Source organism: Dendrobates tinctorius, unplaced genomic scaffold (assembly GCF_039654945.1).
Source record: "Dendrobates tinctorius isolate UK_male_01 unplaced genomic scaffold, ASM3965494v1 ptg000021l, whole genome shotgun sequence".
Classification (NCBI taxonomy): Eukaryota; Metazoa; Chordata; class Amphibia; order Anura; family Dendrobatidae; genus Dendrobates; species Dendrobates tinctorius.
The window spans coordinates 26,313,040-26,337,654 of record NW_027361689.1 but is presented as its reverse complement, the minus strand read 5'-3'; positions in this window follow the sequence as shown (position 1 = coordinate 26,337,654).

Sequence of the window (24,615 nt, the reverse complement as noted above, 5' to 3'; positions counted from 1 at the left end):
GATTGAAGCTTCAGAGACTGGGAGTTCTGTGGAAACTGTTTGGGTAAGAATACAAGGACAGAACAATGGAAAGGACACCATTGTAGGCATTTACTACAGGCCGCCTGTGCAAGCTGAAGATATGGATGAACTCTTTATGCATCAAATGGCCAAGTTCTCCAAAAAATATGACATAGTTGTCATGGGAGATTTCAACTATCCAGACATTTGTTGGGAATCTCTCTCAGGCAAAACTAACAGGTCAAGGAAATTCTTATCCTCTCTTCCTGACAACTTTATCTTCCAAAAGGTAAGGGAGAAAACAAGGGGAACTGCTACCTTGGATCTAATCATTATAAACAGGGAGGAAATGGTTGAGGAGGTAAAAGTGGCTGGGACCCTAGGAGGTAGCGACCATGCTATTTTAGAATTTTGGATAACTAGAGGCGGAAGACCTGTGAAGACTCAGACGTCAAGGTTAGATTTCAGAAAGGCAGATTTTAAGGGATTCAGAAAGAGAATTGGAGGGATCCAATGGCTGGATATCCTTAAAGACAAAAATGTCCAGGAAGGATGGGAAATCTTGAAAAATGAAATTCTCAAAGCACAGTTGTTAACAATTCCGAAAAGAGGGAAGAATAGGAAGCATTTAAGGAAACCAGGATGGATGAACACAGAACTTAAGCACATGCTAAAAAGGAAGAAAAAAATGTTTATAAAATGGAAAGAGGGAGGCATATCTAAAGAAGAATATAATGCTGTCTGCAGAACCTGCAGGGCACAAATCAGATTATCTAAAGCTGAAAATGAATTGAGGCTTGCAAGAGATGTCAAAAGCAATAATAAAGGATTTTGGGGATATGTCAAAAGTAAAAGAAAAGTCAAAGATGCTATAGGATTTTTATAGGATGAAAATGATGAAATGGTAAGACAGGATGTTGAGAAGGCTGAACTTTTAAATTCCTATTTTGCATCTGTTTTCTCTCAGAAAGGAAATGTAACATCAACTGTTCTTCACTGTCCTATTAAGGGAATAGAAGAATCCAGGATATCTATAAACAGAAAGATAGTGAGGAAACACTTAGATAACCTAAATGAATTCAAGTCTCCAGGTCCAGATGAATTACACCCCAGAGTACTGAAGGAGATAGCAGAACAAATTTTTGAACCCCTCTCCATAATCTTTGAAAATTCTTGGAGAACAGGAGAAGTGCCAGAAGACTGGAGAAGAGCAAATGTTGTTCCTATCTTCAAAAAGGGGAAGAAGGTGGACCCAGGCAACTATAGGCCGGTGAGTCTGACTTCTATACCAGGAAAGATCTTTGAACAAATTATTAAACAACATGTATGTCAATACCTGGATAAGAATGAAGTGATTAAACAGAGTCAGCATGGGTTTGCAACTAATAAGTCATGTCAGACTAACTTAATTTCCTTCTATGACGGTATCACTGATTGGGTGGATCAAGGAAATGCTGTAGATATAGTATATCTTGACTTCAGCAAAGCATTTGACAAAGTCTCTCATACAATCCTTATTGAAAAAATGACTAAGTATGGAATGGACAAGGCAACTGTTAGGTGGATTCATAACTGGCTTAGTGATCGGACCCAAAGAGTGGTCGTAAATGGCTGCACATCCAGTTGGAAGAATGTCTCAAGTGGGGTACCACAGGGCTCTGTCCTGGGCCCTGTATTGTTCAACATCTTTATCAACGATTTAGATGAAGGAATTGAGGGTAAACTGATTAAATTTGCTGATGACACAAAGCTAGGAGGGATAGCTAATACTAGAGAAGAGAGAGAGAGGATTCAAAAAGATTTAAATAAACTGGAGAAGTGGGCAGCAACTAACAGAATGGTTTTTAACAGGGAGAAATGCAAAGTACTACATCTGGGCAATAAAAATGAAAAAACCATATATAGAATGGGAGGAATAGGGCTAAGTGACAGCATGTGAGAAAGACTTAGGTATACTAATAGATCACAGACTGAATATGAGTCAACAGTGTGATGCAGCAGCAAAAAAGGCAAATGCAATTCTAGGATGTATTAACAGAAGCATACAGTCTAGATCACGTGAAGTCATTATTTCCCTCTACTCCTCTTTGGTCAGACCTCATCTGGAATATTGTGTCCAGTTTTGGGCACCACATTTTAAAAAAGACATCAACAAACTGGAGCAAGTTCAGAAAAGAGCGACCAGAATGGTGACCGGTCTGCAAACCCTGTCTTATGAGGAAAGGTTGCAGGATTTGGGAATGTTTAGTTTGCAAAAGAGAAGACTGAGAGGAGACTTAATAGCTGTCTACAAATATCTAAAGGGCTGTCACATTGTAGAAGGATCAACTTTATTCTCATTTGCACAAGGAAAGACTAGAAGCAATGGGATGAAACTGAATGGGAGGAGACACAGATTAGATATTAGAAAAAACTTTTTGACAGTTAGAGTGATCAATGAGTGGAACAGGCTGCCACGAGAAGTGGTGAGTTCTCCTTCAATGGAAGTCTTCAAACAGAGGCTGGACAGACATCTGACTGGGATGATTTAGCGAATCCTGCTTTGAGCAGGGGGTTGGACCAGATGGCCCAGGAGGTCCCTTCCAACTCTACGATTCTATGATTCTATGAATTAAATCAAACTTCTGTGAAATCCAACTGTCCACTTAGGAAGTAACACTGATTGACAATCAATTTCACATGCTGTTGTGCAAATGGAATAGACAACAATTTATTGGCAATTATCTAGACACCCTCAATAAAGGAGTGGTTCTGCAGGTGGGGACCACAGGCCACATCTCAGTACCAATGCTTTCTGGCTGATGTTTTGGTCACTTTTGAATGTTGGTTGTGCTTTCACATTCGTGGTAGCATGAGACGGACTCTACAACTGACACAAGTGGCTCAGGTAGTGCAGCTCATCCAGGATGGCACATCAATGTGAGCTGTGGCAAGAAGGTTTGCTGTGTCTGTCAGCTTAGTGTCCAGAGGCTGGAGGCGCTACCAGGAGACAGGCCAGTACACCATGAGACGTGGAGTGGTCCGTGGGAGGGCAACAACCCAGCAGCAGGACCGCTACCTTTGCCTTTGTGCAAGGAGGAGCACTACCAGAGCCCTGCAAAATGACCTGCAGCAGGCCACAAATGTGCATGTGTCTGCACAAACGGTTAGAAACCGACTTCATGAGGATGGCCGGAGGGCCCGATATCCACAGATGGGGGTTGTGCTCACAGCCCAACACTGTGCAGGACGCTTGGCATTTGCCACAGAACACCAGGATTGGCAAATTCGCCACTGGCGCCCTGTGCTCTTCACAAATGAAAGCAGGTTCACGCTGAGCACATGTGACAGACGTGACAGAGTCTGTAGACGCCGTGGAGTGTGATCTACTGCCTGCAACATCCTTCAGCATGACCGGTTTTGCAGTGGGTCAGTAATAGTGTGGGGTGGCATTTATTTGGAGGGCCGCACAGCCCTCCATGTGCTTGCCAGAGGTAGCCTGACTGCCACTAGGTACCGAGATGTGATCCTCAGACCCCTTGTGAGACCATATGCGGTGCGGTTGGCCCTGGATTCCTTCTAATGCAGGACAATGCCAGACCTCATGTGGCTGGAGTGTATCAGCAGTTCCTGCAAGATGAAGGCATTGAAGCTATGGACTAGCCCGCCCGTTCCCCAGACCTGAATCTGATTGAAAAAGATACCCAAAAGAAAAACGACCAATGCAATTGTGAACTTCCAAAAAGCACAATATGAATCCAAAAAAGAGGGAAGCTCAACACCACAATTCACTACAAAAATAATTTTATTCGATTCAATCTAAAATAGATGCAAATACATGCAGAACATGGCAAAGAGTGCTCCATGCAATCAAGAAGGAATCCATAAATAGTATATGCATACAACAAGGAGTAAGTAAATTGCACACTGTTACTTCAATACATGTATACACAGAATAAATCCAAGTGGATTGAAGTACATAAATTCACATCCATGAACCACAATATGTCAAAATAAAGTGCATCAAGCTCAATGGCTTATAATTCATGGTCCATGACAACGTGCCTAGTGCTATACAACTTCCAAAAGATGCAAGAACTTATATCCCATATGTCACATATATCAATGCCCCCTATGGAAGAAGCGGTCTAGCGAAACACGCGTCGGGGTTCCTTCCTCCATGCCATCAAGTTGACAGGTATATATTTGCATCTGAGTCCATGGCCGGTTAATGTTCGGTTTTCCTATCATATATATAGTATCTTCCTACATATACTCTATTAGCGGTTCAGCATGATATATGTTGTTTTTAGGATAAAAACCTTGGAACTCATTTAGGATCAAACCTATGGGATGGAGGATGTGTGATGGGTATATGAGCACGGGACTATGGATGGAGAATATGTATGATGGGTATATGGGCACTGGACTATGGGATGGAGGAAATGTATGATGGTACATGGGCACTGGATTATGGGATGGAGGATATGTGTGATGGGTATATGGACACAGGACTATGGGATGAAGGATATGTATGATGGGTATATGGGCACTGGACTATGGGATGGAGCATATGAGTGATGGGTATATGGGCACGGGACTATGAGATGGAGGATAAGTATGATGGGTATATGGGCACGGGACAATGGATTGGAGGATATGTATGATGGGTATATGGGCACTGGACTATGGGATGGAGGATATGTATGATGGGTATTTGGGCACGGGACTATGGGATGAAGGAAATGTATGATGGGTATATGGGCATGGGACTATGGGATGGAGGATATGTATGATGGGTATATGGGCACGGGACTATGGGATGGAGGATGTTTGATGGGTACACGGTCACTGGACAATGGGATGAAGGATAATAATTATAATTTGTTATAAGCTAGTATATATATATATATATATACAGTGCGTATATATATATATATATATATATATATATACACACACACGGTAAAACTTGTTGGTAACCCTCGTGTAATGACAGAAAAGCCCACAATAGTGACAAAAATAACTTGAATCAGACAAAAGTAATAATAAATAAAAAATCTATGGAAATGAACAAATGAAATTCAGACATTGCTTTTCAGCCATGCTTCCTAGGGATCGGGCGCTGATACATCTATTGGTAAGAAGGCATTTTCCTCTTCCCTCCTCCCTTCTTTTTTCTTATGGTGTCCGAGCAAATTGTACTTTAGCACAGAATGGTTAGTGCAGCATCGGACAAAAAGAGATGATTATCTTATCCTTCATTACTTAATGTGTGGCCCTATTAGTATTGGTGCCTTTTGGGATTCATCACAAGATGTGGTAATTCACATATGTGGGGGAATTTTATATTTGGAGATTGATGTATCAGGTTGACATGTATATAAAGCTATTGTGGATGGTGGCCCAATGTCCCTTAATGGTGTCTAAACTGAGCACATTTGGTTTTTATTTTTTTGTGATTGTTAATTATGGTCTTTTTTGACATTTAATAAAATTTTTGCATTTTTATATTTAACAAAACTCCAGTGGTTCTCCTGTTTTTCTACTATATACTGAAGGATGGCGCTATAAATAATAAGAGAGCACACTATATACTAAGGGGCTGTGCTATGCATAATAAGTACGTACACTATATACTAAGGGACTGTGCTATTCATAATAAGTGAGTACACTCTAGAATAAGGGACTGTGTTAAACATAATAAGCGATAACTTCTTCCTCCACCTCCCCCTGTTCCTAAATCCATTATGAATCCCCCTTCCTCCCTTCCCAATCCCCCACACCCATCATTGTCCTCCTCCCCCCGCATCCCATTACTGTCCACTCTTCTATTCCATCATTGCCTTCTCCCCAACACCCCCATCCATTGCCCTTTTCACCACCTCTACCATTGCTCTCTCCCCCCTCCCCATCACTGTCCTTTCCACCAACCCCATCATTGCCCATACTACCACCTCCATCATTTCCTCCTCCCCATCACCCCATTATTGCCCTTTCCACCATGACCATCATTGTCCTTTCCACCACCATCATTTCCTTTTCCCCACCACCCCCATCATTGCCCATTCCAGCTCCTCCATTGTCCTTTCCACCACCTCCATCATTGGTTTCTCCCCCACCACCCCCATCATTGCCCATTCCACCACCTCTATCATTTCCTCCTCTCTCACCACCCCCATTATTGCCCTTTCCACCACCACTATCATTGTCCTTTCCACCACCACCCCATCATTGCCCATTCCATCTCCATCATTACTTTCTCCCCCACCACCCACATTAGTGTCCTTTCCACCACCTCCATCATTGCTTTCTCCCCCACCACCCCATCATTGCCTATTCCACCACCTCCATCATTTCCTCCTCACCCACCACCCCCATCATTGCCTATTCCACCACCTCCATCATTGCTTTCTCCCCCACCACCCCCATCATTGCCCTCTCCGTCACCACCATCATTGCCTTCACCCCCATCACCCCCATTATTGCCCTCTCCTCCACCTACTCACACAGCATCATTCACCTCTCTGCACGTTCCCCCTCAGCGCTATGCATGCACACACACATCTCTACACACATAGACACATCACCACTTACCTACTCACCTCTCTGCACGCTCTCCCACAGCCGTAGCATCACCGTCAGCTTCCTCTCTCTGGCACAGCCGTGGCATTGAATGATGATGTCATCCAGCCGCGCCACTGACTGCTGTGTGAGACAGGAAGCGCGGGCAGGAAGCAGGACGGATCACTGCAGCTCCGCTGCCAATTTCTCTTGTAGGCAGCGGAGCCACAGGGATCTCTCCCTGCCCGCTACACATGAAGGCAATCTGGCCAGGGCTCCCCCGGAGCCACTGGGCTGGATAAACAGGCCAGATTGCCCTCATTAGCTGCCCTGCAGGGGTCCCCTGGAGCCTCTGGGCGCCGGTGCAGCCGCACCGGTTGCACATGTGGTATGTCCGCCTCTGTCCGTTTACATAAGATGTTTCAGAACAATATTTTCTCCAACAAGGCTAAGATATTTTGTTTCCTCTTGTCATCTTTTTCTACACCCTGTGCTAATTTTAACCCCTTCACCCCCAAGGGTGGTTTGCACGTTCATGACCGGGCCAATTTTTACAATTCTGACCACTGTACCTTTATGAGGTCATAACTCTAGAACGCTTCCATGGATCCCAGTGATTCTGACATTGTTTTCTCGTGACATATTGTACTTCATGTTAGTGGTAAAATTTCATTCAAATAACTTGCGTTTATTTGTGAAAAAAATGGAAATTTGGCAAAAATGTTGAAAATTTCGCAATTTTCCAACTTTGAATTTTTATGCCCTTAAATCACAGAGATACGGCACACAAAAAACTTGATAACTAACATTTCCCACATGTTTACTTTACATCAGCACAATTTTGGAACCAAAATTTTTTTTTGTTAGGAAGTTATAAGGGTTAAAAGTTGACCAGCGATTTCTCATTTTTACAACACCATTTTATTTTTAGGACCACATCACATTTGAAGGCACTTTGAGGGGTCTATATGATAGAAAATACCCAAAAGTGACACCATTCTAAAAACTGCACCCCTTAAGGTGCTCAAAACCACATTCAAGAAGTTTATTAACCCTTTAGGTGCGTCACAGGAATTTTTTTGAATATTTAAAAAAAAAAGGAACATCTAACTTTTTTTCACAAAAAAAATACTTCAGGTTCAATTTTTTTTATTTTACCAAGGGTAACAGGAGAATATGGACTGCAAAAGTTATTGTGCAATTTGTCCTGAGTACGCTGATACCTGATTTCTGGGGGGGAACGACTGTTTCGGCGCATGGCAGAGCTCAGAATGGAAGGAGCGCCGTTTGATTTTTTCAATGCAAAATTGACTGGAATTCAGATCGGACGCCATGTCACGTTTGGAGAGTCCCTGATGTACCTAAACAGTGGAAACCCCCTACAAGTGACCCCATTTTGGAAACTAGACCCCCCAAGGAACTTATCTAGATATGTGGTGAGAACTTTGAACCCACAAGGGCTTTACAGAAGTTTATAACGTACAGCGGTACAATTAAAAAATCATATTTTTTCCACAAAAATGATCTTTTCACCCCAATTTTTATTTTCCCAAGGATAACAGGACCCTAAAAGTTATTGTGCAATTTGTCCTGAGTATGCTGATACCCCAGATGTGGGGGTAAACCACTATTTGGGCGCATGGCAGAGCTCGGAAGGGAAGCAGCGCCATTTGACCTTTTTGGCTGGAATTGAGATCGGACATCATGTCGCGATTGGAAAACCCCTGATGTACCAAAACAGTGGAAACCCCCAACAAATGACACCATTTTGGAAACTAGACCCCCTAAGGAACTTATCTAGATGTGTGGTGAGCACTTTGAACCCCCAAGGGCTTCACAGAAGTTTATAACATAAAGCCGTACAATTAAAAAATCATATTTTTTCCACAAAAATGATCTTTTCACCCTCAATTCTTATTTTTCCAAGGGTAACAGCACCCTAAAAGTAATTGTGCAATTTGTCCTGAGTATGCTGATACCCCACATGTGGGGGTAAACCACTATTTGGGCGCATGGCAGAGCTCGGAAGGGAAGCAGCGCCATTTGACGTTTTTGGCTGGAATTGAGATCGGACACCATGTCGCGATTGGAAAACCCCTGATGTACCTAAACAGTGGAAACCCCCCACAAATGACACCATTTTGTAAACTAGATCCCCCAAGGAACTTATCTAGATGTGTGGTGAGCACTTTGAACCCCCCAGTGCTTCACAGAAGTTTATAACGCCCGGGCGTGAAAATAAAAAATTCGTATTTTTTCCACAAACATGATCTTTTAGTCACCATTTTTTTTATTTTCCCAAGGGTAACAGGAGAAATTGGACCCCAAAAGTTGTTGTCCAATTTGTCCTGAGTATGCTGATAACCCATATGTGGGAGAAAACTACTGTATGGGCACACGTCGGGGATCGGAAGGGAAGTAGTGACGTTTTGGAATGCAGACATTGATGGAATGGTCTGCGGGTGTCATGTTGCCTTTGGAGAGCCCCTAATGTACCTAAACAGTGGAAACCCCCCACAAATGACCCCATTTTGAAAACTAGACCCCCTAAGGAACTTATCTAGATGTGAGGTGAGCACTTTGAACCCCCAAGGGCTTCACAGAAGTTTATAATGCCAGGGCATGAAAATTAAAAAATCATATTTTTTCCACAAACATGATCAATTAGTCCCCAATTTTTTTATTTTCCCAAGGGTTACAGGAGAAATTGAACTCCAAAAGTTGTTGTCCAATTTGTCCTGAGTACGCTGACACCCCATATGTGGGAGAAAACTACTGTATGGACACACATCAGGGCTCGGATGGGAAGTAGTGACGTTTTGGAATGCAGACTTTGATGGAATGGTCTGCGGGTGTCATGTTGCCTTTGGAGAGCCCCTAATGTACCTAAACAGTGGAAACACCCACAATTGACCCCATTTTGGAAACGAGAACCCCTAAGGAACTTATCTAGATGTGTGGTGAGCACTTTGAACCCCCAAGGGCTTCACAGAAGTTTATAATGCCCGGGCATGAAAATAAAAAAATCGTATTTTTTCCACAAACATGATCAATTAGTCCCCAATTTTTTCATTTTCCCAAGGGTAACAGAAGAAATTGGACCGCAAAAGTTGTTGTCCAATTTGTCATGAGTACGCTGACACCCCATATGTGGGAGAAAACTACTGTATGGACACACGTCGGGGCTCGGAAGGGAAGCAGTGCCATTTTGGAATGCAGACTTTGATGGAATGGTCTGCGAGTGTCATGTGCTTCACAGAAGTTTATAACGCTCGGACGTGAAAATAAAAAAATAGTTTTTTTCCACAAAAATGATATTTTTGCCCCCAAGTTTTTATTTTCCTAAGGGTAACAGGAGAAATTGGACCCCAAAAATTGTTTTGCAATTTGTCCTGAGTAGGCTGATACCCTACATGTGGGGGTAAAACACTGTTTGGGCGCATGGCAGAGCTTGGAAGGGAAGGAGCACCATATGACTTTTTCAACTCAGAATTGGCTGGAATTGAGATCAGACGCAATGTTGCATTTGGAGAGCCCCTGATGTGCCCAAACAGTGGAAACCCCCAATTCTAACTCCAACCCGAACCCCAACACACCCCTAACCCTAATCTCAGCCCTAACCCTAGCCCTAACCCAAGCCCTAACCCTAGCCCTAACCCTAACCGTAGCCCTAACCCTAACCCTAGCCCTAACCCTAATGGAAAAATGGAAATAAATACATTTTTTTAATTTTATTATTTTTTCCTAACTAAGGGGGTGATAATGGGGGGTTTGATTTACTATTTATGGCGGTATTTATTTTTGGCAGCTGTCGCACGCTAAAAGACGCTTTTTATTGTAAAAATAGTTTTTGCATCACTACATATTGAGAGCTATAATTTTTCCGTATTTTGACCCACCGAGTCAAGTGAGGTCTTATTTTTTGCGGGAAGAGTTGACGTTTTTATTGGTACCATTTTCGGGCATGTGACATTTTTTGATCGCTTTTTATTCCGATTTTTGGGACGCAGAATGAACAAAAACCAGCGTTTCATGAATTTCTTTTGGGGGGGGGTGCGTTTACACCGTTCCGCATGCAGTTTTATTCTTCGGGTCAGTACGGTTACAGCGATACCTCATTTAGGTCGTTTTTTTATGTTTTGTCGGTTTTATGCAATGAAAACTATTTTATATAAAAAATAATTATTTTTGCATCGCTTTATTCTGCGAGCTACAACTTTTTTATTTTTTCGCTGATGATGCTGTGTCACAGCTCGTTTTTTGCGGGACAAGATGACGTTTTCAGCGGTACCATGGATATTTATATGCGTCTTTTTGATCGCGCGTTACTACACTTTTTGTTTGGCGGTATGAGAATAAATCATTATTTTTTGCTTCGTTTTTTATTTTTATTTTTTAAGGGGTTCACTAAAGGGGTTAACTAATGGGACAGTTTTATAGGGTGGGTCGTTACGGACGCGGCGATACCTAATATGTGTACTTTTATTGTTTTGGGTTTTTTTTATTTTCAAAAAATGAATTTATTGGAGAATATTTTTTTTTTTTTTTACTAATTTATTTGGCGATTTTTTTTTAAATTATTTTTACACTTTTTTTTATTTTTTTTTTTACTTTATTACATAGTCCCAGGTGGGACATCACTGTCCTGTGACAGATCGCTGATCTGTCACATCACAGATCACTGTGACAGATCAGCAATCTGTCACAGGCATTGAAGAAGACTTCCTCTTGCCTGCGCTTTGCAGGCACTGAGGAAGCCAGCTTCCTGCAGGCCCCCGAAGGCCCCCGTCGCCATCTTGGATTCGGGGGCCTGGAGGAAAGGAGCCCCCCGCAGCAGCGCTGCACATTGCGCTGCCATGGGGGGGCTCAGGGAAGCACGGAGGGAGCCCCCTCCCTGCCGATGCTTCCCTTTAACTCCCGGTACACCGCGATCGTGTTTGATCGCGGTGTGGAAGGGGTTAACGTGTCGGGGGCGGTCCGTGACCGCCCCTGACACATTGTGCCGGGTGTCAGCTGTGATAATCAGCTGACACCCGGCCGCGATCAGCGGCGCTCACCACGTGGGCGCCGCTGATTGCGGTAGATGTACTATCCCGTCCATGGGCATAGGGGCCCGGGTCCCATGGACGGGATAGTACGTCGGATGTCAGGAAGGGGTTAAAGCACAAAGTAAACAAGGAAAACAATCATTTTTATTCTTATTCGTTAAATTCAAAAGTGCTTCTTGTGTAACATGAATGTAAAGTGAGAAAAATGGCGACATCCGACCTGTTTAAAATGGATTGTGACTTCCTATATTTACCACTATTAACATGGCATATAAGAAAACATTAACACCTTTTCCTTTGAAGTGTGTTACAGGGATTATCAGGCAATTATCTCTATGCAGTTGTGTGTGTTGAATGGTAAGAGATTTTAAAAGAAAAGTTGTAATTACATGCATTGTTTCGCTGCATGTAATTACAAACAATATGAAGAAATAAATTCAGGAATCTGATTCAGGGTATGTGCACACGTTGCGGATTCTGCTGCGGATTATTCTGCATGGATTTTGCTAAATCAGCAGGTAAAATGACCTGCGTTTTACCTACGGATTTAGTGCAGATTTACTGCGGATTTTCTGCAGTTTTTGTGCGGATTTCACCTGCGTTTTTACACCTGCGGATTCCTATAATGGAAGAGGTGTAAAAACGTTGCGGAATCGGCACAAAGAATTGACATGCTGCAGATTCAAAACTGCAGCAAATCTGAGCGGAAAAATCTGCAGCACGTGCAAAGTGTTTTTTCATTTTACATTGAAAATAAAAGTACTGTACACCGCAGGAGAATCTGCTGCGGATCCGCAGGACCAAATCAGCTGCGGATCCGCAGTAGAATCCGAAACGTGTGCACATACCCTCACGGGGTTGACCAGCCATAAGCTACAATGCTGGGGTCTATCTATGTGACTGCAGATTTGTGAATCCTAACAGCATGCGCTGTTCACTGTCACACTTCTCCGCTGTCGGCAATGGAAATGGCGAGCCCGTGTCCTCAAGTATGTGAGTTAAATACATGCAATCACATGCCAACTAGACATGCGCGACCTTGCTCAGTGCAAGTGTATTGAGCGAGGCCGGACACGTCTTCTTGGAGTGTGGTTACAAGTATGCAAATCGCATACTTGTAGTCACATGATCGCCAGCTCCTAGAGAATCCTGACAGTGCACAGTGTGCGCGCCGTTAGTATTCACAAGTCTGCAGTCACATATAGTAGCTGGCGACTTATACCCCAAGGCCAGACAACCCCTTCAATAACTTAAAGAGAAACTTTTCTGGTAAAAAGTGGCCAGGTTCTTCTCTTATTATAGTCCTGCCTCTTTCCTCAGTATAAGGGGTTTTATTTTTTTTAAATATAACATACTAGCTGAAGAGCCCGGCGTTGCCTGGGCATAGCAACCAACTGTGGTTAGTTATAACAAATTATAATGATTATATTGCACATAAAAACCGCGCATCTAATCCTATCCTGTGTGATACTGTCTGCTGAGCCTTGTATCTAATACTTTTCTCTGTGATACTGTCTGCTGAACTGTGTATCCATTCCTATCCTGTATGATACTGACTACTCAGCCTTGTATCTAATCCTATCCTGTGTGATACTGTCTGCTGAGCCGTGTATCTAATCCTCTCCTGTGTGATACTGTCTGCTGATCTGTGTATCTAATCCTCTCCTGTGTGATACTGTCTGCTGAGCCGTGTATCTAATCCTCTCCTGTGTGATACTGTCTGCTGATCTGTGTATCTAATCCTATCCTGTGTGATACTGACTGAGGAGCCGTGTATCTAATCCTCTCCTGTGTGATACTGACTGCTGATCTGTGTATCTAATCCTATCCTGTGTGATACTGACTGCTGAGCCGTGTATCTAATCCTATTCTGTGTGATACTGACTGCTGAGCCGTGTATCTATTCCTATCCTGTGTGATACTGACTGCTGAGCTATGTATCTATTCCTATCCTGTGTGATACTAACTGCTGAGCTGTGTATCTAATCTTCTCCTGTGTGATACTGACTGCTGAGCCGTGTATCTAATCCTATCCTGTGTGATACTGGGCTCCACCCTGCAGTCTGTGTCAGAGGGTGGTCTGTGTCGGCATGGTAATAAATTGTGTTATTTCCAGCTTTACAGAAGGACGATAACACCATAGAAATGATAAGAATAATAGGCTTCAGTTACCACAACTGTCTAGAAAGAAAACTGTTGCTGATAGCAACCAATCACAGCTCATTTTTCATCTTTTAAACAGCTCTGGGTAGTGTTGAGCGATACCATCCGATATTGAGAAATATCGGATCGGATTGGATCAGCCGATACCCAATAAGTAAAGGGTATCGCCGATTCCGATACCGGAAGTCCCATTCTAGTCAATGGGACAGAAATATCGTAATTAAAAAAAACCCTTTCTGTACTTGCACATCCTGTTCGGGAGGGGGGAAGTGTGGGCGGTGCGTGGGCGGACACTGAGCGTGTCTGTGTGTGCGGGCGGGGTCTGTGCGGGCCAGCCGGGGGTCTGTACGGGCCTGCCGGGGGTCTGTGCGGGCCTGCCGGGGGTCTGTGCGGGCCTGCCGGGGGTCTGTGCCGGCTGTCGGGGGTCTGTGCCGGCTGTCGGGGGTCTGTGCGGGCCTGCCGGGGGTTGTGTGTGTGTGCAGGCATCGTCCGATGGGACTACAAGTCCCATCGGGCTATGCCTGCTACAATGACAGTGATTGACACATTAGCCAATGATGGGACAGTAGTAGTCCCTTCATAAAAAAAAAAATACTACATACATACTACATACTACATATATACAACATTCATACAACATACATACATACTTCATATATACTACATTCATACAACATACATACTACATACATACTACATTCATACAACATACATACATACTACATATATACTACATTCATACAGCATACATACATACTACATACATACTACATATATACTACATATATACTACATTCATACAGCATACATACATACTTCATATATACTACATTCATACAACATACATACTACATATATACAACATTCATACAACATACATACATACTACATATATACAACATTCATACAGCATACATACATACTACATACATACTTTATATATACTACATTCATACAACATACATACAGTGGCATTTAAAAGTTTGGGCACCCCTGATCAAAATTACTGTTATGTGACCAGCTAAGCAAGTTGAAGATGGAATGATCTCTAAAAGGGCTAAAGTTAAAGATGACACATTTTCTCTGTATTTTAGGCCAAACAAATTATATATTGTCATTTTTTACATTTTAAAAGTTACAATAAGGAAAATAGGCCAATGCAAAAGTTTGGGCACCCTGCATAGTTAGTACCTAGTAGCACTCCCTTTTAAAATATCACAGCTTGTAAACGCTTTTAGTAGCCAGCCAAGAGTCTTTCAGTTCTTGTTTGATGGATTTTCATCTATTCTTCCTTGGAAAATTCTTCCATTTCTGTGAGATTCCTGGGTCATCTTGCATGCACTGCTATTTTGAGGACTAGCCACAGATTTTCAATGATGATCGAATCGGGGGACTGTGAGGGCCATTGAAAAACCTCTAGCTATCGCCTTTTGAGGTAGTCTATTGTGGATTTTGATGTGTGTGATCATTATCCATTTGTAAATAAACTATAGGAACAGAAAGCGCAATAGGGTCTTACCCGAGTTATAATTAAACGAATAAATGAAAATTCACTCACCCTTTCCAGGAGAGGTTCAGGCATGTAAGATCAGTAGTCAGCTTGCTGCACGTCCAAAGGTCAGCTCCGTGACCGCCAGAACTTCAGATTTTTATGGAATAAATTCATGGACTTCAGTGCGCTGCTTGACAAATTCACGAACCCAGGTTATGAGAAAAGATTAACTATTTTATTTCCCTACGCATTTCAAAGTGTATACCACTTCTTCTTCAGATATATGAGATATCTTCATATCAGATATATGTCATCCCCTGAGGAAGAAGTGGTATACACTTTGAAACGCGTAGGGAAATAAAATAGTTAATCTTTTCTCATAACCTGGGTTCGTGAATTTGGCTTTAGTAATACATTTCATAATGGCTTTTATAAGGCATATCAAATATACTTGTATACTATTTTTCTGACTGAGCACTCCGCCCTTCATCAAGTGGTGATTTTAATCGCATTCAATCACATGTTTGGTTCCTATCGTCCTATATATACAGGCTTTATCATGTTACTAGCCAGAGGTCAGTTCACACCAGGCAGTCAGTATAGGGACCCATTCAATCTGAGATCACCTTGTCGCTGGTGAATGGGCTCACATCTTTTGGCCAAATTTTGTGCTAAGTATCTCATATGTTTTTCAAGATTGCAAAAGCCATTATTCTATTCATATTTCACTTATTTCATATTTGATATGCCTTATAAAAGCCATTATGAAATGTATTACTAAAGCCATTTTGCTATTCGTATTTCACATATTTCATATTTGGTGTGCTGCCATTTTCTATTTAATATGTAAGTTGCCTTTTGGTATGCACCTATTCAGACTAGTTCTAGATGTGCCGTCAGTTTGTTTTATTACTTTTTTACACATGGTGTTATGTTTGCATCAAGAATTTGTTGAAATTTCATTGAATCCATTCTTCCCTCTACCTGTGAAATGTTCCCTGTGCCATTGTCTGCAACACAACTCCAAAGCATGATTGATCCATCCCCATGCTTAATGGTTGGAGAGATGTTCTTTTCCTGAAATTCTATGCAATTTTTTCTCTGCACATACCTTTGATCATTGCGACCAAAGAGTTTTATTTTAACTTCAACAATTCACAGGACTTGTTTCTAAAATGCATTGGGCTTGTTTAGATGTTCTTTTGCATACCTCTGATGCTAAATTTTTTGGTGAGGGTGCAGGAGAGGTTTTCTTCTGATGACTCTTCCATGAAGGCCATATTTGATAAGGTGTCTCTGAACAGTAGAACAATTACCACAACTCCAGAATCTGCTAAATCTTTCTGAAGGTCTTTTGCAGTCACGTGGAGGTTCTGATATGCCTTTCTAGCAATCCTACAAGCAGCTCTCTCTGAAATTTTGCTTGGCCTTCCAGACCTTATCTTGACCTCCACTGTTCCTGTAAACTGCTATTTCTGAATTACATATTGAACTGAGGAAAGGACAACTTGAAAACGCTTTGCTATCTTCTTATAGCCTTCTGCTTTGTGGGCCTCCACCATTTTCATTTTCAGAGTGCTAGGCAGCTGCTTAAAAGAACCTATGGTGGCTGTTTTTTTGCACAAGGTTAGAGGAGGCTATATGTTTCTAAACCTGTGGAATCTGCATCAGCTGGCCTTTCCTAACATTGAGGGTGAACAAGCCATATCCCTTACAGGCTAATTAAGGTCTGAAACCTTGGTCAAAGTTATCTGAGCACACAAATCTCCAAAGGTGCCCAATCTTTAGCATCGGACCATTTTTCATTTTGTAATTTTTAAAATGTGAAAAAATTACAATGAGTATTACTTTTTAGCCTAAAATACAAAACAAATGTGTCATCTTTAACTTTAGGCCTTTTAGAGATCATTTTATCTTCAACTTGCTTAACTGTTCACAATAACAGTAATTTTGACCAGGGGTGCCTAAACTTTTGCATGCCACTGTACATACTACATATATACTACATTCATACAGCATACATACATACTACATACATACTTCATATATACTACATTCATACAGCATACATACTACTTATATACTACATTCATACAACATACATACATACTACATATATACTACATTCATACAACATACATACATGCATACTACATACTACATACATACTACATATATACTTCATTCATACAACATACATACTACATACTACATATATACTACATTCATACAGCATACATACATACTACATATATACTACATTCATACAACATACATACATGCATACTACATACTACATACATACTACATATATACTACATTCATACAACATACATACGTAGTACATACTACATACATACAACATACATACAATATGCTACAGACATACAAAATACATACTGCATACATACTACATGCATACTACAGACATACAACATACATACTACATACAATACATACATATAGACATACAGTACATAGAACATGGAGTACATACGCACCATCACTTGTCACTTTGTTCCCCGAAGCCAGTGTCATCTATAAAAAATATGAAAATAACAAACAAGCAATATACTCCCTGATCCGCAGAAATCCATGAGTGTCCCACGACGATCTCCCGTGGAAAACTGCAGCATCAGCTGATGCGACCTTTCTCTAGGGGCCCCAGGAAAACAATGACGGGAGGTAGGTATCCTTCCGCACTGTATTCCTCTGCCACTGTAAAAAAATAGTCCCTAGTCTCACTTTTGGCATTGCTGTGTGAGAAAGTTCCCACGCAGCTTTTGCCATAAAGCGAGACCAGTGAACTATAGTAACCTCTCAGTGATGCAGTGCAGGAGATCGTCGTGGGACACTCGTGGATTTCTGCGGATCAGGGAGTATATTGCTTGTTTGTGTTTTTCATATTTTTTATAGTGAGATGACACTGGCTTCGGGGAACAAAGTGACAAGTGATGGTGAGTATGTACTCTATATTATATGTACTGTATGTCTATATGTATGTATTGTATGAATGTATGAATGTATTGTATGTAGTATGTATGTAGTATGTATTTTGTATGTCTGTAGCATGTTGTATGTATGTAGTATGTAGTGTGTATTTTGTATGTCTGTAGCATGTTGTATGTATGTTGTATGTATGTAGTATGTACTATGTATGTATGTTGTATGAATGTAGTATATATGTAGTATGTATGTAGTATGTAGTATGCATGTATGTTGTATGTATGTAGTATGTATTTCGTATGTCTGTAGCATGTTGTATGTATGTTGTATGTAGTATGCATGTATGTATGTTGTATGAATGTAGTATATATGAAGTATGTATGTAGTATGTATGTTGTATGAATGTAGTATATATGTAGTATGTATGTTGTATGAATGTAGTATGTATGTAGTATGTATGTAGTATGTATGTTTGCTGTATGAATGTAGTATGTATGTATGTTGTATATAGGTATGTATGTAGTATGTATGTATGTTGTATGAATGTAATATATATATATGTAGTATGTATGTATGCTGTATGAATGTAGTATATATGTAGTATGTATGTAGTACGTACGTATGTATGTTGTATGAATGTAGTATATATGTAGTATGTATGTATTTTGTATGAATGTAGTATATATGTAGTATGTAGTATGTATGTATGTTGTATGAATGTAGTATATATGTAGTGTGTATGTAGTATGTATGTTGTATGAATGTTGTATATATGTAGTATGTATGTATGTATGTTGTATGAATGTAGTATATATGTATGTTGTATGAATGTAGTATATATGTAGTATGTATGTATGTATGAATGTAATATATATGTAGTATGTATGTAGTATGTATGTATGTTGTATGAATGTTGTATATATGTAGTATGTAGTATGTATATGTATGTATGTAGTATGAATGTAGTATATATGTTGTATGTATGTATGTATGTTGTATGAATGTAGTATATATGTAGTATGTATGTAGTATGTATGTATGTATGTTGTATGAATGTAGTATATATGAAGCATGTATGTAGTATGTAGTATGAATGTTGTATATATGTAGTATGTATATTTTTTTTTTTTTTACATTCAACACATTAGCCGGATGATGGGACTACTACTGTCCCATCATTGGCTAATGTGTCAATCACTGTCATTGTAGCAGGCATCGCCCGATGGGACTTGTAGTCCCATCGGACGATGCCTGCACACAGACACAAAGACCCCCGGCAGCCTACACAGACCCCCGGCAGGCCCGTACAGACCCCCGGCAGTCAGCACAGACCCCCGGCAGGCCCGCACAGACCCCCAGCAGGCCCGCACAGACCCCCGGCAGCCGGCACAGACAGACCCCCAGCAGGCCCGCACAGACCCCCGGCAGCCGGCACAGACCCCTGGCAGGCCCGCACAGACCCCCGGCAGCCGGCACAGACCCCTGGCAGGCCCGCACAGACCGCCGGCAGGCCCGTACAGACCCCCGGCAGCCGGCACAGACCCCCGGCAGGCCCGTACAGACCCCCGGCAGGCCCCCACAGACAGCGCATCATGATACGCACAGACCGCGCATCATGATGACATCATTTCAGCAGCCAATCACAGCCACAACAGTGGCTCATTGCATTATGGGAACTTCCGATTCCGGTATCCGATATTGTAAAAATATCGGTACTCGGTATCGGAATTCTGATACAGCGAATATCGGCTGATACCCGATATTTGCAGTATCGGAATGCTCAACACTAGCCCTGGGACAGCGTGGCGAGTATTGAGTGGCGACCTTTGTGTTTGGACTTTTATGTGGCGAGGTTGGTGTATGTGTGGTGAAATGTGTGCTGAGGGTGGTATATGTGGTGAAGCACGTGGTAGTGTGTGTGTTCATATCCCCGCGTGTGGTGAGTATCCCATGTCAGGGCCCCACCTTAGCAACTGTATGGTATATACTCTTTGGCGCCATCCCTCTTATTCTTTCAGTCCCCCTTCTTCACATCTGGCAGCTGTCAATTTGCCTCCAACACTTTTCCTTTCACTTTTTCCCCATTATGTAGATAGGGGCAAAAATTGTTTGGTGAATTGGAACGCGCAGGGTTAAAATTTCACCTCACAACATAGCCTATGACGCTCTCGGGGTCCAGACGTGTGACTGTGCAAAATTTTGTGGCTGTAGCTGTGACGGTGCAGATGCCAATCCCAGACATACACACATACACACACACATTGAGCTTTATATATTAGATGGTTCAGGAGATGTGGTCCTTTTTTCTAATAAGGGCTAATTTTTAAGGTCTAATCCAAGGGGGCTTTGCTCATAGGTTTCTCTGGGATCGTGTCTTAATACTGCTTTGTATAATTACTGTTTGACCATAAAAATTAGCACAAAATGAAAAGGTCCATATCTCTATGTAATGATTCCACCGCTCAGTGAGTGATTGCTATGCTGTTCTATGGAAACCGTCTTGCTGAGTTATCTGTGTCTTGAATGACAGCTTGGTTGTCCAGTCCTGTGATGGGCCTGCTGAGTGGTCAGTGCCTTGATTGACAGCTCAGCTGTCCAATCTGTGACTGGGATGTGTGGGACTTTCTCCAGCTGTTCAGTGTTCTGGTGATTGCCCAGCTACTTAACTGAGCTGTCTGCCCCTGATCCCTGCCAGAAGTACTGTGTGCTTATTGGTAGCCTGATTCTGAGAGCTGATCTTCTGCTGCCTGACTCTTCGGACCGTGTTCTGACTATCCCTTTGTCTTGTCCTTTGATCCGCTATCTCTTTTTATTGACCCTGGACTGTGAACTGACTTATGCCTTTGTCTTTTCCCTTGGTTATCTATGTATTCTCCTGGTATTGACTCCAGAACATCTGACTTTTCTGCCTCACGGTCTGTCTGTGAATAGTGACTAGCATCACACTCTAGAACCGTATGGCAGGTTTTAAAAAAACTCCGGCATACTGAAGTGAATGTAGAGAATATAACCATAGATTATGAATGTAAATTGATTGTTTATATATTTATCTTTACGTTCATGTGTCACTTAAAAGTTGTGGCTACATTTGACATGGAGCAAAATGATTTTTCTATTAGTGGCTAACCTTTAGTTAATAGAATTGGTCTAATATTCAATCTGCAATTTTCATTGCTTCATTCATTTTCACACCTTTGTTATGCAGTTTGCAGCCTGATTCAAGCTTCAGATTTTTTTTCTTGCGGGAGTGTCTTTCACCGCGATACAGGCTGGATGTGAGCTCTGTGTTGCTGCAGCGGGGCCCAGAGGTGGAGGGGGCCCCTGCAGGGCGGCTAATAATAAGGGCAATCTGGCCGGTTTCTCTGGGCCCAAGGCTCCAGGGGGCCCCTGGCCAGATTGCCATCATATGCGGCGGGCAGGGAGCGATCCGAGCAGTTCCGCTGCCTGCAAGAGAAAATAGCAGGAGCGGAGCTGCAAGGATCTGTCCTGTTTCCTGTCTGATACAGACAGCAGCACCGCTGGATGACGTCATCATTCAGCGGCCGGCTGTGCCAGAGTGAGGAAGCAGCCGGCGACGGCGGTGCAGTGTGTGTGTGGAGATGTGTATTGGTGTGTGTGTGGATCACCCCCAGGGCTGTGGGATTACTCAATACCGGGCTGGTGTCTCAGAGGGATGTGTCACAGTGGCGGTGACCCATTCCGTGGCCCTGGGTGTCCATGTAAAACGGGTGGAATGAAGCTGAGTAAAGTTTATAGGTAGATAATTCGTGACGCCACCTGTGGTGCTCGGCAATGAAGGTGTTAAGCCGACGCTGCAGTGCAGATCCTCTGGGACAGATGGTATTAGGCAGCAAAGATGGAATAGCTGTCCACAGGTAGAGCTGTAGTCCCAGGGCAGTAGTAGTAGGTGTTGAAGTAGATGGTGTAGTGTTAGGCACAGGGATGTAGCAGTGCTGAGTAGGTTGCGCAGGAAGAAGGCAATGACACAGCTGAATGCAGTTCCAATTCTTTTACTCATGTTCCTAGCACAGACAGGTGCCCGCTTCAGTGCTGCAGTCTCCAGGTGAGCGACTCAGCCAACTCCCAGGAAGATGGATTAACTCTTCCAACACTTCCTTCCAAATTTGTTTTTTCTGAACGTCTCCTTTCTAGCGCTAATCTGAAGAATTTGTAGTTCTGAATTACACTCAAGTTCTTCCTTCTTGATGTTACTTAAACTCCACTCATATGACAGGTGGCTGTAGCCTGCTTCGGGGACTCCATACAATCATGTCCCGGCTCACACTCATTGCTGCTGCGTCTATGAGTCTTTGGTGGAAATAAAGCGGTCACAACTTCTATTCCACTGGTTTCTGCTGCAGGATCATTAGTATCACAAACAGCCTCGGATACCGGCGCCCGGCCTTGGCGCAATGAACTTAGGGAAGGGCTCTGCACCAGCCCTCATCCCCAGTCTCTCTCCTCCTCACGTTCTGTTCTTATCTATCTTCCTTCTGAACAACTGATCTTTCTTCCTCTTTCCTTGCTAGCAGCTCCAGCTTACAGGAGGCCGTTGCAACTACGTTCTTTCCCTCCTTCCCCCGTAGGGGAGTCTGACCTAACTTCCTGTCAGCTTTCCCCTCTAGTGTTTCTAAGCTCCACCCACCACCCAGCACCCTTCATGAACCAAAGCGGCTGCCATAAAGGGTGCTCTGCTGTTCTAAGGTGTCTGTGCTGGAGTCTGGTCAGGTGTTACCATCTTACCTGGGGAGTGGAATACTACACCTCAGGACTGTGGTGACTGAACCCTCAGGGGAGCCACATGTGTATGTGTGTGCTTGAATGCATAACGCTGCAGGGGAATGTGCAGAGAGGTGAATGGTGCTGTGTGTGTGTGTAGGTGGAGGAGAGAATGATGGGGAGAAGGGGTGATGGGGAGAAGGCGGTGATGGGGGGAAAAGGCAATGATGGGGATGGTGGTGGAGGAGGAAATGATGGAAGTGGTGAAATGGGCAAGGATGGAGGTGGTGGAAAGCGCAATCATGGGGGTGGGCGAGAAGGCAGTGATCGTGGTAGTGGAAAAGACAATGATGGGATTGGTGGGAAAGAAGACAATGATGGGGTGGTGGAGGAGAAGGCAATGATGGAGGTGGTGGAAAGAGCAATGATGGAGGTGATGGAGAGGGCAATAAAGGGGTGGTAGGGGAGAAGTCAATGATGGAGGGGGTGGAAAGGACAATATTGGGGTGGGAAAAAAGCAATAATGGTGGGGGAGAATGCAATGATGGTGGTGGTGGAAAGGGCAATAATGGGGGTGGTGGGGAGGAGGAAATGATGGAAGTGGTGAAGAGGACAATGATGGGGTGGGGAGAGGACAATAATGGGATGCGGGGGAGGAAAACAATGAGGGGTGTGGAGGATTGGGATGGGAGGAAGGGGACTTATAATTGGCTTAGGAACAGGGGGAGGTGGAACACAGTCCCTTAGCATATAGTGTACTCACTATTTCTAACACAGTCCCTTAGTATATAGTATACTCACTAATTCTATATAACACCATCCTTAGGTACATAGTTTCCTCTTTTATTATGTATAACACCATCCCTTATTACATACCATCCTCTCTAGTTATATATGTTGCTGTCCCCTATTATATAGCTTCCTCTGCTGTTATGTATAGTGTTGTCTCTTACTTAGTGTATTCTTGTTAATTTTGTTATTCACAGTGCTCTCTTTTATTACATAGTCCCCTCTCTTTTTAGATATAAAATAACTGCTGATCGAGTTGCCGGCGACCAGACTACCAGTCCATCAGCTCCTCCATTAGAAAAGAAGCTTTCCCATGCTCCATCAGCCATCATTGCATTATACAGCTTACAAGACTGGATGGTATGTAATAAAAAACAGGGCTTTATATAATCCAATATGTAAGGGAGGGTACTGTACATAACAAGAGAGGGCACTCTATAATAAGGGACGGTAATATACTTAATAAAGGAGACTATGTAATATGTGTGTGTGTGGCTATATATATTTATAATTAGCTTTGCTGCCATAAAAGGAAGGGGGCCCAGACACATTTCTTGCACAGGGGCCCCAAGCTGTCAGTGTCCGCCCCTGAGTTTGAAGTCTGACTCAAGCTTCAGATTTTTTGCTTGTAGGAGTGTCTTTCACAGCAATATAGGTTGGATGTGAGCTCATTGTGTCTCTCCCAGTATTACAGGCTGGATGTGAATTCTGTGTGTTCAGGCTGCTGTCTTCACTTCCTTTTGTGTGTCATCACAGTTTAAAAGCTATGCTTACATTATATCCTTTTCATGTGCTTTCCTCCTGTGTATAATCTTTCAAACGTTAAATACTTCCTCTAATTCTACTTACAATCTGTGTACATCACCCTCCCTTCTTCTATAGGACCTCTGCGATCAGCAAGTTATCCCCAACAGG